We start from the raw sequence: 19,187 nt of genomic DNA, 5'->3' as shown, positions 1-19,187 counted from the left end.
CTCTGAACTTTTATGGTAGGTAATCAATCTTGATTGTACGCTAATCAATTTTGAAGTTTGGCTTTGTTTTCAAACTTATTTGGAAAAGATTTGCAACATTAAGGAAATTCGAACACCTCCAAGAGAAATCACAGATGCTTCTATCATTCTATGAATTCTTGATATAGATTGATCGTTTTGTTTAGGAATTTTGAACTATAGATATACAGCTGTAGATGAAGGATGGCTGTCCTGTCGAAATATGAACTTTGGAGACAAACTACTAAAAGTTGTAATGATCAAATATTATCCAGAAAAGTCCAAGAATATTTGAGTTTACACAAGTTCAGTCATTACTTGTTTGTCCCAGCCCTAACTCCACCTCCCCCCCCCCCCAAAAAAAAAAAATCATACAAATTATCACCCTGTGCTATATAACAACATGGATATAGAAAAATTGAGCTTACTATTACCCCAAAAAAGCCATTCGAACATATTAATGTCTACAGGCATGCAATGTCAAATATGTTATCTCCTTATTCATAAATCATACACGAAGGAACGTCATAATCACAAGTTTGTTGTGCTTATCATCAATCATAGAAGACCGAAAAGGTGAAAATGTCAGATGCAACATTAAAAATAAAAATAATTTGCTTTCTTTGGAAGTATTTTCCAGAAAAAAATGATTGTTTTGCAAAGTTGAGTGATTTATGGAAGTGACAAATATTTATTGAGGTAGAGGTGTGAAAAGTTCAAAGTCTCTTACCGGTAATATTTTCACAATCTGGATTATGATGTCTAGATTGTATTATTACAATCTTGCTTCTCAATACAACAAAATCCAGGGGAGAGTTTCACAAAGATCCTAAGTTGAACTTGTCTCTAAGTTGGACTTAACAATTATGGAAAGCCATTAGCATCCTAAGAAATATTTTGTCAAAGTTATTTTAAAAGGCATAAAATGTTGATTAAAATCATTCATATTTTCTATTATCATGGGAGATTTCATGTTCTTGATGTGGAAGTTATGAAAAGTCTAAAATACTTGAATTTTTGCTTTTGAATATATTTCATTATAAGGCAACAAATGGCTCTCTGTAATATTTAAGTCCAACTTAGAGTTAGTGAAACACCCCTCAGTAGAGGCCCTCAACTCGAATTTAAATTTTAGGAATTAAATTTTATTCTTGTGTGCAAATTGAGTAGATTGAAGAAAATGTAACTTTTGTACAGTTTGCAGCAGCCTTATTTTATTTACTTTGCTTGTAAATATGGCGTGTACATTGACCATTTTGACACAGAGCATGATTGCAATGAAATGTACTAAAGATTTGTTCATAAATGGAATATAATAATAACGACCTATCTCATTGACATGAATGTATGCTAGATACTTTGTCCTGTGTATATTTCCTGCTTATTTTTTCCCCATTCTTTTTTTTTCTTCAATGACTATTTTGAGCTTCCGTTGAGATTTATGTTACAAAGTTTTCTTTGTACAATTCATGACAAAGATGACTTGTCTATTAAAAATTATTGTGGAAAATCTTAAGTCTTTGTGATGTTTTTTTCATTCATACTGTCAAATTCTGATTATCAAATTGCTGAATGAAAAGGGAAGAGAATCTAACATGGCCCTTTAATGTAGAGAGTTATCAATTCATAGCTCAATTACATCTTTCCAATTAGTAGTTACACATCAAACAATTTTATTTTAGAGAAAAGAATTCATCTTAAAATGCAATCATTTGATTGTACTTTGTTTTATGTTATGGGGGCCTTGTAGGATTAAAAAAAATTTTTGGTAGAAACTATACAGCACCTGTAGCAAAAAATTAAATCAAATAAATCATTTAAACACACTTCACAACAAAACAATTATGCCTTCATAAATATTGTGAGCAGCAAAAAGGTAATGGCGATGATGGTAAATAATGATGTTGATGTTGATGATGATGACAAGTGGTGAAGATGATGTTGATGATGAACACAAAAAGATGATTATGATGAAGACAAATGATGAAAAAGTTAATGAGGATGTTAATGAGAATGATGACAAATGGTGAAGATGATGACAAATGAAGATGCCGATGATGATGTTGCTGCTGCTGTGGCTCGATCCTGATGATGATGTTAAAGATTTTGATGTTGATGATGTTGCTGATAATGTATATCTGTACTTTCATATGAGCAGCTTCGACTTTTATCCCCTTAGAAATAAAATAGAACAGCTGGCATTAAATACATGTAATATCATGCATACAGTAGGTTAATTGATTATTACTAATAGAGCATCACGTTGATGACAATTAAGGATAATATGGAGGAAAAAATGTTTCTCCTGCACCTTCTAAAGCAAGAAGGTAAATTATACTCTCATTCATACTGTTTTTGTTATGTTGTTGAAGTCTCCCTCTGAGATGTGTTTTGAAAGTTCTATAACACAACTCTGCATCTGATGAAATGACCTCTTCAATCAGTGGGAAAAATTATTAATTATCCAGGGAATGCAATGGTATAGCATAGCTTCGATGTGATATTATCCTTTTAGGCCTATACCGATGTCTTTCATTAGGTAAGTACTCGACGATCATTGTCCTCTATGCAATTTCCTACAGTCCCCGATACCATCTACCATGGAGTTTATCACTGGGATTATAACTAAGTGATGCGCGCCCGCTCTCGATCGTGCATCCCTCTCTCGGCATCCACTACCAGTCCAGAATGAACGAGCGGCGCCATACGTACACACTGTGCATGTGTGATCTAGATCTAGCGAGTTCAACTCACGATTTAAAGTAACTTCGCATCGGAGTTAAGTACGTAGAATCTAGGAGGCGAGAGCTACTGCACGAAAGCTCAGCTTTTTTAAGTTTCGTCTGTCTTCAGCTCTACTTCAGGTAAGTGAAATTGACATCCATATTTTGTTCAATTGATAGAAATATTGGTAGTTTGTTTGGTCAGCTAATACCACTGTGTTATTCAGCAAAGCTAAGCATGTTTGGTGCTCGCCGATCGCCTGGCGCTGGCTGGCTGGCTGGGCGAAGGCCGTTGAACTGCAGATCAAAACTCGCGCCGCTGCGCTGCTGACAACGAAGCTGTACTGCACTGGTGGGTTCTGCATTTAGAATCGACGTTGTACATAAAAGCCTGTAAAATGCCCCGACTGGATTCTTTTTGAATAAATGTTGACACAATAACAATCTGAAACACAAACCATGATTGGGATGACAGGTGAAACCTTGGAAGATTTATGATGGAAGAGAGAGAGAGAGAGATGGAGATCGAGAGGGAGAAAGAGAAAAGGAGAGAAAAAAGAAGAGAGAGAGAGAGGGAGAGAAAGAGAAATGGGGAGGGAAAGATAGAGAGAGAGAGAGAGAGAGAGAGAGAGAGAGAGAATGAGAATAATGGACATATTTTAATGAGATATAAATGTACTGTACGGCTTTTTATGAAGTGGTTACGTATGACGTCATCAAAAACAAAAAGTTTCCAAATCTGAACCTTCATTTTCCGAAAGAGCATCACAAATAATGATCAAATGTTGAAAACCAATTGAACATTGGCAGAGATACATGTACAGTATGACCATGCATCCAAATAAATAGATTTCGATGGGAAATCACTGTTATTTTGCTCTGGTTTGTAATATTATGATTATATTATTTTAGTCTGAAATACCAGAAAGTGCTTGTTAAGTGCCCTATAAATGCAAACGATACAAGTTAGGCGGGCCGGTAGCCACAGGAGTAGCTTGGTGGACTGGAGTAGGTCCATGGTATATTCAAGGAAGATAGGCCTGGTCAAAAAATCGAAAGAGATGTGTTGTTGACAAGTAATCCAACATTCTTTGAAAATGAATTCCATTTTGTAAGCAAGAAACACCATTGTGCATGTAATGTGTGTACTTTAATGAAGTCCTATAAGTCACTCTTAACAAGTACATTGTAGATCTATGGTCCTACAGCTAATGATGCATCCTATTTCCAATACCTGGTTTCTTTTCAATTCGAGCCATTTCGTCCAATTATATCAAACGAATCCCAACTCAAGGCGGGCTATAAATACAGAAGTGCAAACTGTGTAGGCGGAATGCTCCATTTCTGTACGGAGGTGTTTTATAGCAGGCTGTTGGTCCATCTATTGTGATGTAAGGGGTGAAGCAAACAAATGTTGACAGTGTGAAATAAGGTGAAATTTTCGCAAATCAAGAGCTGTTTGGGAAGTAGAAAACAGGTCATTTTTACAGGGGAGGTAGAAGATTGTTATTTAGATGGGCATTTCATGGAGGCATCTTGCAAATTTGTGTTAAAATGAAGTAGGCCTGCCTTCATGTACGTAAATCTCTCAGTGTCTCAGAATATACATTTACATGTACATGGAGGTACATTTAGGGTCCAGCAAAAATGAAAAAAATTGTAGCTGAAATGGTTAAAAGAAAGAAAAACTTTCTTTGTCAAGTATCACTTACAAGTAAAAGCTTTTCCTTTTTTATCTGTTTGTACTCAAATTTTTAAAACTTTTTTTTTCTTAAATCACTGAATTGTAACTCCAGATCCCCGTCCCCCGTTCCCCGTCCCCTTACCCCCCCCCCCAAGAAAAATATTGCACAAAAGAATTAAGTTCATTTCCAATGTGGAAAATTCTGTATCCATGATGGGAAATAAAAGCTTTTATTCTACTCTAAATAATGATATATTATACAGTATATACAGTACATGTACATGTATAAGAACAGTTTAATCTTCTAAAAATGATTTAAAAAAAAAAATCACAGGGATTTCTATCTCCAGGCAAAAATCTGCCCTGAATGACTGACTGACTGTGAATTCATTGTGCCTTATTTCCTCAATACTTCTCTCCATAACACGCATAGTTCATGTCCTCTGACTAAGTATTAATGTCATTCAGGAGTGTCGTTGGTGTGTGCATGCCACTTCAATGCTCACACTATAGCGGGAAAAGTGGCAGATTACAGTCTTTATGATCCGGGCCAACCATTGAAACCCATCCATGGGAAAACTCATCCATAACCTCTCGTACAATGGGTGCTTTTGATAAGCGTTTTCTTCAGAACTTGATGATGTTGTTCTCGTTAGTGAATAGATTATTTACAAGAAATCAAATTCCCTACCTCATTGGAATTTATCCTTGTTATGGTTTTTTTCAGGAGCTCCCAAACAGATGATTATTTCATAAAAGTTTTTATTGCCTAAATGGATTAAATTTGATAGTGCAGTATCTTGCATTTTACATTTTTTATGTTGGTGGTACCGGTATGTGTGCCTCCCCTCACAGCAGTAATAAAAGAGTTTTTTCTGCAGCACTATAAAATAAATGTCAACATATTTTTAGTACCAGTGTAGGATTTTCCTGTGCATAAAAAGGTCTTTGTAACAGCTTTTGGCTTTGACTGATAATAATACCATGTACATTGCCTTGTAGTCTTGTGAATGAAGTGCAGTATGAGTGCATTATGTTTGTTCAATTTCACTAAAATAAGCAAGAATAATTATGATGAAGCCATTACTCCACCCAGTTTAGATCCCAAAACCATACAAAAGCTGACCACCTTTCATTCATGCACTTTGTTTTTATGGCCTTGTACACTTCTTTTTGTGTTTGCATTGATGTACCAATTGTGATACAAATTTATAGTAATGAAGAGTCTTAAATTATTTCTTTTCATTCATGAGTCATCAAAGAAAAGATATAACCCCCTCTTTCAGACGACCAAAATTCATTGTACCACTATACTAAAATGTATATCTACAGTTTTCAAGTCTGAATATCATACAACGAAATATGGTACATGTTTCGAAACAGAAACTCAATGAATGTAGTAAGGTCCCACTCTCGTCTGAAGATCATGTCATTTGAAAACCGTATAAGTGGGCGGGGCCTAATGCGAGCCTGCACTGCTGATTGGTCAGCTGTCGTATCAACTGACCTCTTCAAAATTAGTTTCTTTATAAATACGTTTCTTTAATCGATGTTGTTATCCAGTGTGTACACTCCTAATACTGTACATCCTTTCTTTAGACGATTCTTGAATGGTGTTTCTTATGAACTTCATCAAGTCTGAAAGGGTTAGTACAGTAGATGACTCATAAAGTAAACACCTGAAGTCATTCATACCAATCTGACACCAAGGTGATGCTTTTTACAACCACATGATATTTACTCTATCCAACTCACATTAATATTCAACCTACTCTTAAATGATTAAGACCCACAGGGGCTCATATAAGGAAGGAGATTGACCACACGGTTTGAAAATTTGATCCGGAAGTTGTCATTGATAACTCCAGTCCCGTGCAGCACTGTCTATGGTGCTGGGTATCTATGTGGGTTTTGTGTAAGGAGGACATTCGTGTAAAGAAATCTGATGCCAAATTTATTGAAATTATGATGAATGACTGAACTGTCGAATGTAAATTGATGATTCATATCTAGGTACATTTTTATGGGTAGGCTACATGCACATTTGTGGTATGATTAAGGATAATTTAATGAAGAAAATACAAGCAAGTGGTACTGCGGTGCATGATACAAAGGTTTTTATCTGTGGATATTCGCAAATAGCTCTAGAAATATCAAATAAAAGAGCTCCGGGGGTGTTTCTTCAACTAGTATTGATTTCGATTTTAAAAACAAATTTTGTTTATATATGATGAAACATGTCCTAAAATCGAAATCAATTTTAGGCCCGTAAATCGATAGAATCAATTGTAAGATTTATTTTAAGGCTTGATGAAATACCCTAGTATTAAAGAATTAGTTAATGCATGTTTCTGTGTATAAAAGTCTTGAGCACTACCTATACATGATGATGTAGATCTATGTATTGATATACATTTCCTTATTTTAAAAAAATTGCTTTATTTAGAAATTCCTCAAGGCAAGGTTCTTGCAGCTGACGAATCTGAGTATGAATGCTTGTAGTTACAGTGACACTGGCAATGACACACTAGGCAGCTTGTATTCATTGTCATGGTGGTGGTGGCCCTGTTGTGTTGAGAGTATCATTCAAAAGAGAACTATTGATTTGTAGTTTAATCAGTGGGCGGCGGATATGAGAAGCAGCTGCTCTGTGATGGAATCGTAATAAAGTCATTGACAGTGACCGACTGACCGTTCGTTCAGTGGTGGTCACTGGTCAGTTTCCAAGAATTTGTATAGGCGTTAGGCCTATTGATTAATTGGTTACAACTAGCTACACACTGTAGTGCTCTATCGGATACAAGTGTTCTGTGTTGTGTAGGCCTACTGTTATAGGTGTTGTATTCAAGAAAGGAAAATGTCAGATATTTTGATTGATATGGTCTAGATGGAAATAATGTCATATACATGTACATGTACATGTACTGTACTCTGTTGATTTATCAAATATTTTATGTGACTATCATTTGATTATTATTACAAGGCTTACAAACAATGTTTTTCTTTTAGTTAATGTAATTTATTTTGGACTGTCATAATTGAGAGGATTTGTTTTCCCTACATAATCAATATTATTTAAGCCTACAATACATATACATGTACATGGAGATAATGATGCATTATGTAATTCATACATATAAATCAGTATTGATATTTTAATATTATTATGCAAATGTACATTGGTACTGGCTACATGTACATTGTACATGCACAGTGTACAAAGCTGTATGTCTGAAAAGGCTATACTTGTTAATCTAGAAGCCTCCCAAAAAAGTTGATTGGTTTATATACATGTACCTTAGGCTTTAATGGATGTATTATTATTTGAAGGACAGCAATATTTAATTCAGTATTCCAGGGTACTTGCGGTTGAAGGCCTACAGGTGTACATGTACATTAGTTATTACAAAAACTGTTTAATTATGTATTAATGATAAAACCTTGAACTTTTCAAAGGAGCTTTGAGTTTGACTTTCATTATGTGTGCTCGGTTTACATGTATATCCATCACCTGGCATGCACAGTGGTCAACTAAGCTTGGATTTAAGCTCATTATACCTGGATCATTAGATTTAGGCTAGATCGAATTAGATAAGCCAGAATTCTTTAGTGAGAAACTGCTCTATAATGATATCATATATTGGTTGTGGTTGGCGGTTGGCCTATTTTGTGCACTGAGGCTAAAGAAATGGCTTTCAACTTCAAAACGGAGTAATCTTTAATTTTAAAGATTTATTAATGTATTTTGTTGTTGTTATTTAGGGCCTTACTAGCACAAAAGAATACAACGTTTGAATTTTCAGATGAATTAACATTTAGTCAAAATGTGGTATGCGCACATGAGTTTGTAGTCCAGATTATACTACATCAATATTAACTACGATATTTGCCCCAAGGCTAATGATGTATCATGAGACATCTTGCCTGGCAATTAAAATTAAATTAAAAGGGCATTGTAAATTATATGTACAGGTGTACATGTACAGTACATGCTCTTGTTCACTATAGGCCTTCATGTACAAAACGTAATAAATGCATGTAAACTGTCTTTTTCTTAAATGTCATGGCCATCCATATTAGAGGTGGGGGCAACCTGCAAGTGTTTTTTTTTAAATGTCCCATCATGATTTAATGGGTCACAACCTGCTACAACTAAATCATTTCCCTTAAGACAAAAGGGCATAAGTTCTTCGCTAAATGCCTGTGAGTTAATGCCCGTCTAACTCCCAAAAGATGATTTGATTTGATTTTTTTAAACTCAAAGTTGATGACTCAAGGATGCTCATTATTTATTGTCACAATCATAAACCACCAGGGTGGTTTTTCCGCCCCTTGGGGGAGGTTCCTCGTTGACTGGGGGACTGAAAAGGGGAAGGCATGGATCGGGGTCAAACAGGGAGCAGAGGGGTGAAAGGGTTACCCATCTTGTAGGCTAATTGCTAGATTTTGAGCAGCTGGAAGATCAAAGGGCAGAGAGGAAAAAGATGGTAACATTTGTGGCAGATTTTGGTTTTGATTTATTCAGATCTGTTTCATAAAATGGAATAACCCACATGTGAATTACCCGTAATACCCTTTAAAGAGTCAAAAAAATTGATCCAGTAAATTTTATACAGTAGTTATTTATCAGGTAGTTTCTTTTATATGAAAGGGCCAAAATTTACTACCAAGATGTGAGCATAATATGGATCTTCTTAAGTTCTTGGAAATGTTTCTGGCTTATGAAAAGCAATAATTTTCCAATTTCTTTTCTCTTTTTTTTTCCTTCTCATTTTGTTTCATTCAAATTTCAGTTTTCTCTTCAAGTTGTGCCTTTGTATTAAAAATTTCATTTTAGTCTACAACTTACAAGGGCTATGTGAATATGATTACGGTACTAACAGTCCTTTTAGATTTAGGGTTAAATTTTGCAAAGATTACTTGAAGCCTACACCTGTGACATAAATAGATTTGTTAGAAATATGGCAGGCGTGTCATGATTGCCTTTGAGTTTGATTGTGTCTTGTTTATTGATTCTCTCCTGTTGAACCTGTCACAACAAAGCACACACCTTTACTTAGACCAGGCATCACCAAAGGCATAGCAATCGATTTAATACCTGCATTGTATTTCTAATCAATAAAGGAAATGGAAATGGAATGTCAATCAGAAAGTATTCTATGCCCCTCTGTTTGCCTTTTCTTTACCTTAAATTCTTCTGTTGATGAGGTTTGTCAATATTGAGTAAATCAATACAATAGGCCTACATTGTATTCCAAACCATGCATTCCATTTATCTTGAAGAGTTTATGTCTAATGATAACCCCTCACTAACTTTTACTTTAGGGTTGGAGGGGGGGGGGGGGGGGGGTGTCAGATAAAAGATATTTCTAAATTTAGAGGTTTCTGATTTTGCAAATAGTTTGAGTCATTTTAAATGTGCCCTTGGACCCTGTGACAGCCCTACCTCCATCAAATGTCATTCTAAAATTATTGTCTGCTTGGCCGTGCACCAGCTGAATTTCCCTGAATATCCATGTACTGTATTGGTTGAGCAAAATTTGAGCTCAACCTTCAAAAGTACAGAATTCTATATTATGTATTATAAATCCTAGAGCATGTACAGTGTAGAATTATGATAACACTTTTCGTTTTCATGAAGTACATGTCAAAATTCCTCTCTAACTCCTTTATTCTTATTAAAGCATACTGTCTACATGTAACTCTAGACTTTTGTAATGTTTTTTACTTCGTCTCACACCTTTTTGTATCCATAGAAAAGTTGTACTTTCACCCACATACCAGTAGCTGCAGGAAGCCTCAATAGGCCAACAAGCCTTCACACATACACCTCAATTTCCTCCTGGAGGCCGAATTACCTTATTAATTTATGCACTGTTTGCAAGCATAGGCCTATACCTACAGTGTACACAGGTTACATACATTTAAACTGTTTCTTCTTTTACACTGCTTTTAAGTGGTGCTGGTGCGGCCTCTACATTGTAGCTTTGTTTCATTCATGGCTTCTTTGTTTACTCACATGTACCTCTCATCAATCATGTTAGAATTCATTTTATTGTAAAATGTGCTATCTATGAATTATAAGTTTAGAAACTATTCGTTGGTAAAATATTCATTGATGCGTGAATCAGTTGTAAGTTGTAACAGAGACTGATAATTCCTATACAAAATCAAACGTGTGATAACCTGTATTCCAGGGCAAATTTTAATGGAGATGCTTTATAGAATCATAAAAAGATAAAGAAAATTCAAATCAGTTTTTCCGTCAATTTGGACAGATATTACTTCCACTCAGTTGTCTAGAACAAGGGGTAGTTCTTTTCCATGGATATGCCATGAAGTTTGTAGAACAACTATTGTAGGCTCATTTGCCCTTTAATCTTAACCTACTATTATTATGGTCTCTGACTGTTTGGTAGAGATTAGCAACATGACACATTTATACATCATGTAGCTACTTTTTTCTACAGGGAGGCGGATGGCTGATATGGAGGACCTCCCAAGATGGCTGATATTGCCTTATTATTGGTTCAAAAATGAATGAATTGACATTTTTCCTATCCTGTTTCTTCTAGTTCTATATAAATAATGGAAACATGATTCAATAGATTTGCCTGTCACAATGTGAGGACCATATACTGGATATGGGTTACAGGCCTACATGTACTTGTACACTGTATATCAGGCATACAATCCATACATGTTTGCCTGCAATACATGCAAGTGCTTTTACCAAATGCTGGCGATATATTGGGAAACATGCGCTCGGCAAGTGTAGACCTACATTTTGCGAGCATGTAGTAGGCTATGTTATTGGAAAGGATGAAGTTCTGTGGGTCATTGTGTGGCTTTGCTATTTTTTTGTCTGTACAAAAAGCCCCTCCGGTCCTCCACCCCTCCTTCTCCCACTGTCTGTCTGTCTCGCTCTCTCTCTCACTCTCTCACTCTCTCTCTCTCTCCCTCTCTCTCTCTCTCTCTCTCTGTCTTTCCGTTTCTTTCCCCTTTGCTCATCCCTTCCATTTCTCTTCTCCTTCTTGCCATCTCATCTGGCGCAAAAAAAGAAAACAAATTCAAATGCAATTGTGACTTTTCCATGCCTTTTCATGCAAAAGATCAAAGAGACTCAACTGGGTAGATGAGTTAGAATGGGACTTCAAAAGTCCTTCAATTGTTTGTCAAGTGATTGCTACCATACCTTGCTAAATAGAGGAATTAAACCAAGTATTGTTTGGTTTGGGGAGGGGAAGATTGGAGAATAGAAGGCTCGGAGGCAGAGTAGGGTGTGTGATTTGTCCATTGTATTTTGCGGGTTCAATTTGGATAGGAACCATGGTGTTGGAGGTGCGTAAACAATGCAAATTGACACTGAAAGGGAAAACTGAGATTTGCATCATTCCATCGGCTTCTTCGTGGTATCTTATATGCTGAAGTCCCTGATAAGCATGGTCATGTACACAGTGCTTGTTAGCTCTTATTACTATTACTAATAGCAGCAAGCAAGGATAGGCCAGAATGTCAACATACCGGTATATATATATTTCATTAATTTTAACATCACTTTTTACTAATTTTACAAAAATCTCACAGCATATGACAGGAATATATATTTTTTTAAATCTCAAGGGTTTTGTTTGTTTGGAGGGTTTGCAGCCCATGTATGACTGTTTATCTCAGTTCTTCTTCTAGATTTTGATTAAGCTGACAATTCAGTTTATGATGACAGTAATGATTGTTCATGGATAGGGGAAGGGGGATGGCTTACAATGAAGTAAATTACATGTAAATCACTGACATAAATAGGATGAAGATCAGTATAGATGTCAGCAGACAGAGTTAGAGTTCTGCCAAGTGTAATTACCCAGCCCTCTTGTCAGGGGCATCCAAATATGCTTATCATGAAACAATATAAATTCAACAGTATTAGGTTCTGAATATGTACAGTATGTAGGCCTAGACCTACATGTACATGTACAAATAAATTGTTGTTTTCAAATAGAATGAACCTTGGCATACTGCCCGACATAATAGATAAAAAAATAAATGGCTTCATTCCACATGTTCTATTTCCATACCCGTCAAGCGGAGGTTCCCATTTTTCCTGCCAATAGATCATAAAAACTAAACCTACCTGTTTTTCCTGTCGATAGATCATAAAAACCGAACCTACCTGTAATGAAATCAAATTTTAATTTAGTCATATCAGGGCCTCATCCTTGGTCTTTATTTTCAGACTGCAGCCTCTATATGAAAAAAAAGCAACAATCAAAGCTCGGGAATGCCACATTTCTTCAACTTGACTCAAGAAATGTCGGGGGGGGGGGGGGGGTGTACCGAAATTCCATCCCAGGAACTAATTTGAGTCGCTGATGGATGCCCCGTAAAGGGTCTCCTTAACGTAATAGGGATCAGCCACCAGGCTCGTCTTCGATGAAACATGGCGGCAGGCAGGTAGGGGCGCAGGGATGACCTGGCAAATTGGAAGATTGGATGATGGGCTCCTTCGATCCATTAGGGGGAATTGGAAGAATTATCTCTAACCTGGGTAGAATGAAATGAAATTGAATTGGGGAGAGCAAACATGGTTATGTTACATGTGGGACTACACGATGTAACCAGGAGATGGGAAACACAGATCATGAGACTTTAGCCCACACCTGTACATGTACAGTATATTGTAGAAAATTTTGCGGTATGTGTCTGTTTGCACTAAAAGGGGAGTCCTATTCTACTCAAACTTTTTGATATTGTATTCTACGCCAAGAGGGTAAAAAATGAGTAGCAAAATTTATTATCTGGGAATGGCAGTACCCACATATTTACATCTGACATGATTTATTTCAATCTTAATTAATTTAGTCAATAAATTATATGAATTTGACCAGTCCAAGTATATTCCAACATTGCAATTTTTTTCCATATTGCAAGTTTTAACCTAACATTTAATTGGGGATTACAGTAGATGATATGATATACAGTTAATGTGATGCTATTTCTCTGAAACTAAATTGTTTGTATGAAGTTTCCAGCTCCACTTTTGGGGCTGATTTTAAGTATGGGAGGGGGCAATTATATTGTAGCCCTTCCCACCAAATTGGATTATTTGCAACTCTGTAATTTGTTTGTGGTGTGATTTAATCTGAACATCGTAAACTGAACACTCTTTGTAAAAACTCCTGTACAGAGGTCATCTTGACTGCTCTCTCTCTCTCTCTTTCATTTTTCTTATGCACAAAAGACCTCATTTTAGATATCCTCTGCAGTCAAATTAATACCAGGCAGCCATTACAGTTGAAAAATAATCACTCACATTTACAGAATACAGATGTCAAAACATAAATAAAACAACCCAGCCAACAATAACAGGGATTTCAAGTGGCTATGGTAAGACCTTGGATCGGAAGAGGAATAAAAAACGCTCTACTTCTACTGGTCCCCACCTGCCGCCAAAACCCACAAAATGTCATGAGCCAGTCATGCAAGCCTGATTCTTTTATCCAAGCCGATACGCATGCAGGGACGAAGGGACAAAGCGCATCATCACTAACTGATTTCCGCTACTGAGCGATTTCTGCCGTATCGTATCATCTTTGTAAAGACCAGACTAAATGGCCATGGTATGCCATAGAAGGGGCAAGTAGGAAGTGAAGGAATTTGCAGTAACTTGATTGAATTATCAATCATTTCTGACCTCTTATTTCTGGTCTGATTTAATCAAAGTGAAGATTGTTTTCAGTTTTCATCACCACAACACAGGTCAATTGTGCCAGGATAAAATTTGAAATTGATAATAGGCTTTAAATAAAATCATAAATTGAAGTACTTCATCAATGTTGTAACTATCACTGCCCCCCCCTCCCCCCTCCCCCCCTTCCCTCTTTGCCACTCTTCTTGGCAAGTAGGCCGACATGTCCATTTACACTGTAGCTGCATTTACACTTCAAGTAAAAACCGTTGCTTTTTCTCACATACCAATGTTTCAACATCCTGTAGCAGTAGCAGCCTTCTTGCGAACACTCAATGAAATGTACATATATTATCCTTTTCAAACACTTTTATCACGTATTTGGTGTTGTAAATGTTCAAATAAACAGTATGTGAAATACTGTCATCAGCATGCCCTGTTTGCACCCAGTTGGAGATTTTTGGAACAAGCCAACAAGATTCTATTGACATTAATGACTAACGCCAATGTTTTGCTCTTAGCAGAATACACAATGTTAGATTGTCACCTCTTATGAGTGGGTGGTTATGCGTACCTGGGCCTAAAAAAACGGCGGTAATTTCCAAACAGACTTCATTCACGATTCTCCGCCTTCCTTTTATTCAAGCTTTTGTTCAGTAATTTTGTCAGACTGAGGCTTGATTTTGACAGCAGACCCGTGCAATATAGTCCTAGAGTGAATTTTAATATTTCTATTTTAAACTGAAAGATATGTAAGCCAGCTGTTGTTATTGTTTGCTACATTGAGTAACTGCAACCCCATTATAAAACACAAACAAACAAACAAATACGAAAAGTAAAAAAAAAAAAAAAACAACATCTAAGCTAAGTCAAAATTGTCCCTAACACCATGACCCTTGAAGGGGGAATACCGGTAGATATTTTCCCACTAGGGACAAGTCAACTGAAGTAGGCTATATTTGACAATCAATAGGCAGTCCTTACAACAGCAAATGATTTAAGAAATTTGTTTTTGTTCCCTGAAAAAAAAAAGAGAAGTATAGCTTATATACTATTTAGAGTACCTGCAGTGTAGCTGGATGGTGTGGTTTCAAGCAAGGAATTGACAAACTGAACAAGGGAAACCAATTAGCAGAATGGCTGGGTCCAAGAAAACCTAATCGAAAACAGGGTCTACTTTGATAGAATTGGTGAAGAATAGCAGGATGATTGCGTTCTATGAAGAGATTTATTTCCTTTTCTTGATATTAATCCAAAGTTCTATACCTCCATTTCTCCTCCTACCCCTTGTACATTCCAACCCTGTTTTTTTTAAATCCCTATCCTATGTACTACCTACATGTAGATTTTAAATTTTAAAATCTCAAATTTTATGTATATCTATCAAACTAAAGGTTACTTGAAATGACCCAATAAATTTACTCAGGCCTGCATGGACATGCCCTTCATAGCAACAACTACAGTGTGAATACCAAAAGAAAAAGTAAATGTATGGATGATCATTGATGGACCTGTCTTTACGAATCTAGGCCGAATCTTACAAGAGAGAGAGAGAGATGAATACTGGGTATTGCATCTTACCAAGTTTTCTTGCAAGAAATATCCATAGACTGAAATATAATTATTTTGTTGTTTCTGTCGATTTTATTAAAATTTGTATTGTATGTTCTTGCTAGTCAGTAGGTAATTTCTGTTTATACTGGTATTGTCTTGAGCTTTTCAAAATGCCCTCCTTTATTACCTACTCTCTCGTACCCCCCCCTCTCTCTCTCTCTCTCTCTCTCTACCCCTCTCTCCTTTCTTTTTCTCCATACCCAAGTATCGTTTTATGCTGCTTGCTCTGTAATCTCTTTCCTTTTGTAATTTGAAATGATTGCACTGACAATTGAGTTTCAGAGATTTGAATTATAACGCCTTTCCCACCCTTTGAATAAAATAAAAAAATCTTCATTAAGTTAAATGTACATGTAGTAGGGTGAAACAAGTGGGGTCCCTTAACGTACAAACATATTTATTTAAAAAGTAGCATATAGTATTTCTCTTATCTTTGGACACATCTCGCTCAATCTTGAAAAGTACATCATAATCTGAATTTCCCATAAAAAGATATTGAACTGCAAATAAACTGGCTTCATGAATAGAGAATACAGAAGACCATTGATAGATAAAAGAGATATATAGGCAATAAAAGTAATAAAACTGCTTTTAAATGGCTTCCTCTATACAAGGGCAGTTTCAATTTTCTATGAAAGAAAGCAATTCATTGCACCAAGGCCAAACATGCAATCCTATAACAATTATTACGACTTATGAATTTTTATAGAAAGAAAACTGAGGTAGCAGCTACTCTTTCTCATATTTTCTGTAGAACTTTTTTTAAATTTTTACAATCTCTCTTCAAAGGGGTCCTTTTATAGTGAACAATATTCATTTAAATGGTTAACAATTACAGAGAATATAAGGATAAAAAGTCCTTTATATCAACTAATCAAGGCCCAAATGGAGGTTTAACTCCAAGTTTACTTTTGTGCATGGAAATTTTGAGTGCATCTACCAGTGTCATGATTGCACTACATGTAGACATTGGTGCTGTAGACATTCCCAGATTGGAGGGAATCAGATGGGTCATGGTATTGGAGATCGGTCCTTACAAAAAACTGTTTGATTGAGAAGTGCCGGTCTACGTCCATTCAGAATACCCAATCCCTTTTCCCCTCAATTTGTTTGTATATTTCTCTATACCATAATTTTTTCTCTCGCCCTTCTTCTCCCCTTGTCACCCCAGTCTGGAGGCACAGACCCTCATTTGACACTTACAAACAATTCCACAAAGTCTTGAGCAGAGCCTAGCTCTGTCAGTCTCAGGCTGTGTTAGGAGCACTTGGTATAATAGTCTCTTAGTTCAGACACAATGTTAGGCACTATAACTGACAAGGGTTCGTGCCTTTAAACTACATTCACCCTCTTCCCACTTCAAAGTAGGACCCACCCTTTCCCCAGTGGTTCTTGAAAGGTACTTTTTATCACTTGAACTTTGAGGTGAAAGACAGGGGTCATGCGAGGTCACCAAGCCCATACTCTTGACACTGTGTAATGACAAACACATGTACCAACTCAGGTTTCGGTTTAAACTAGGCCTGCTTTCATCAGCTCGAGATTGCCAAAGAGCCCGCTACTTCTAAATTTGGGAAATAATCCAGAAGTTACCAATCGCATCTTCATTAGCTCAAGACGAGACCTCGAAACTTGAAACTCGACCTTGAGAAATTAGCTCGAGATATTTTGCTCAGCGTTCGCGCATAGTGCGAGTCTTTGTGCTAGTGAAGACGCACCGGACAAATAGCGGGATAATTATGCTGCATTATTGTAGAGCGCTTAGAGACTTCTGACAAAGTAAGTGTTAGGCGCTATATAAGCACTGTAATTATTATCATTATTATTATTTTGCAAACTAGCCCAAGATATCTTGGGATGATTATCTAGACCAAATATCCTGCTGATTGCAACTTCGGGATGATGAAGACGCAAACTAACTGGATTATTTGCGATCGGGATAGTTAAAATAGCGGGATATTTGGTAATCTGAAGCTGATCAAGACAGGCCTACTGTTCATGAATATAAGGACCTGGGGGCGAAATACAGCAGACTGTGTATAAATAAATCTTTATATAATTGGGGAGTAGTAATGTGTATGTACAGGGCTTGGCGACAGGGAGGGTCTCTGCAGGCATATCTTTTGTATACATAATACAGTGTATTTCGTAACTGAATCCAGAGAGTCTGTTATGATTTCAAACCTTGTTTCCAATGATGTTCGATGTAGCCTGCGTCGTTTTTGACTTGAAAGAAACTTTCATTAGAGGTTGAAATATGAATTTATTTCTAAATTGGAGTTGTGTATTGTAGAATGAGGAGTGTGAATGTGTTGCACTTATATCACTGTAAATTAATACACCATCCACAGTTCATTGAATCATTCAATTGATTCAAACCAATCAGTAAATCTTTTTTTGAATGAAGTTGGTGAATTTGATGGTCTGTATCTGCACTATTATCCAACTTTGCATATTTTCAGCCCAGTTCGGAGGCCTGTGATAATGCCCTAATACACCTTTTAAATATGATCACAGTCCATGTTGTAATAATCCCCTTTCTTCATTTTTCTACACTTTTTGCTTAGACATGGACCCTACCTACCACATCTCAATTACACCTCTGTGAATACCCTCTGTTCCCTTTGAAGACCCCCATCACACCCCCTGAATACCCTCATCACACCCCCTGAATACACTATGTTCCCATGAATGAAGGCACCATCACACCCCCTGAATTGATGTTCCCCTCTCTCACGTGCCTTCACACCTCTTCAATCATCCACCCACGGCACCCACCTCCTCATGAAATCTTACCCCTGTCCCTGCAAGCCCCCCTCATTACCCCCTCCCTACAACTCTACCCTTATACACTCCACCAGTGTCAGACCACTGCCAGTCATGTCACCAGCCTTACTGTATCAATGTCTGTTGCCCACTCCTTGCTTTAGCGCAACACAACACAACACTGAACTCCTGCCTGCACCTTTAGTATGGTAAGCAAAAATACTTTGCCAAAGCAGCCAAACCGCTCCCCAGAGTGACACTTACACGCTGGAGCTTGAACTACAGGGCATTGTCTTCAAAACAGAGCAGCCCTTGTTATAGGAAGGTGCTTCAAGCGCTCCGTTGGACTCGGAAAAGTTTACTTTGGAATTTAACCCTCCTTCTCATAATTTCTGCATTCTGTGTCATTCAATCCGGACTGACCACTTGATAGGGTTCGATTTTTGCCCTGATGGCTGGACCAGCCATCTCTGCGGTTTCCTCCACTTAGTGCACCCTTCACTGTTCATTTCAAGCCAAGCCTGTGTTGATTGCAAAAGCTCAGCTCTAGCTCTGCATTGTATAAAAAGTGATTCTGTTTGTATTGCCCAGGTGAGGAAAAGAGATTTGACTTTGGCATTCACTAGACTGCATTATTGTGCTTTTGTAGACCTCTGGATGGAACGGTACCAAGTTCTATTTTGGAAATAATTAAAGAATA

At 36.9% G+C, this 19,187-nt stretch overlaps 1 protein-coding gene across 4 annotated transcripts in view; it reads left to right on the top strand.

Annotated features, from left to right (window-relative positions):
- Positions 1–2,815: 2,815 nt before the first annotated feature.
- The window catches only part of LOC100891278 (leucine zipper putative tumor suppressor 2 homolog), a 55,012-nt gene continuing 38,640 nt past the window's right edge, over positions 2,816–19,187 (top strand). For 2 of the 4 annotated variants that reach the window (XM_003724049.3, XM_011685206.2), the window contains exon 1: positions 2,816–2,882. The gene's annotated coding sequence lies outside the window, so the exon portion shown is untranslated. Of the gene's footprint in view, positions 2,883–6,936; positions 6,998–9,633; positions 9,638–18,926; positions 19,079–19,187 lie in introns of those variants that run through there. The other 2 variants (XM_011685207.2, XM_011685208.2) reach the window with 2 other exon arrangements.

Source organism: Strongylocentrotus purpuratus, unplaced genomic scaffold, assembly GCF_000002235.5.
Source record: "Strongylocentrotus purpuratus isolate Spur 01 unplaced genomic scaffold, Spur_5.0 spur5_scaffold_15, whole genome shotgun sequence".
NCBI lineage: Eukaryota > Metazoa > Echinodermata > Echinoidea > Camarodonta > Strongylocentrotidae > Strongylocentrotus > Strongylocentrotus purpuratus.
The sequence above is the reverse complement of the archived record's forward strand: the minus strand, read 5'-3'. Positions and strand labels throughout refer to the sequence as shown.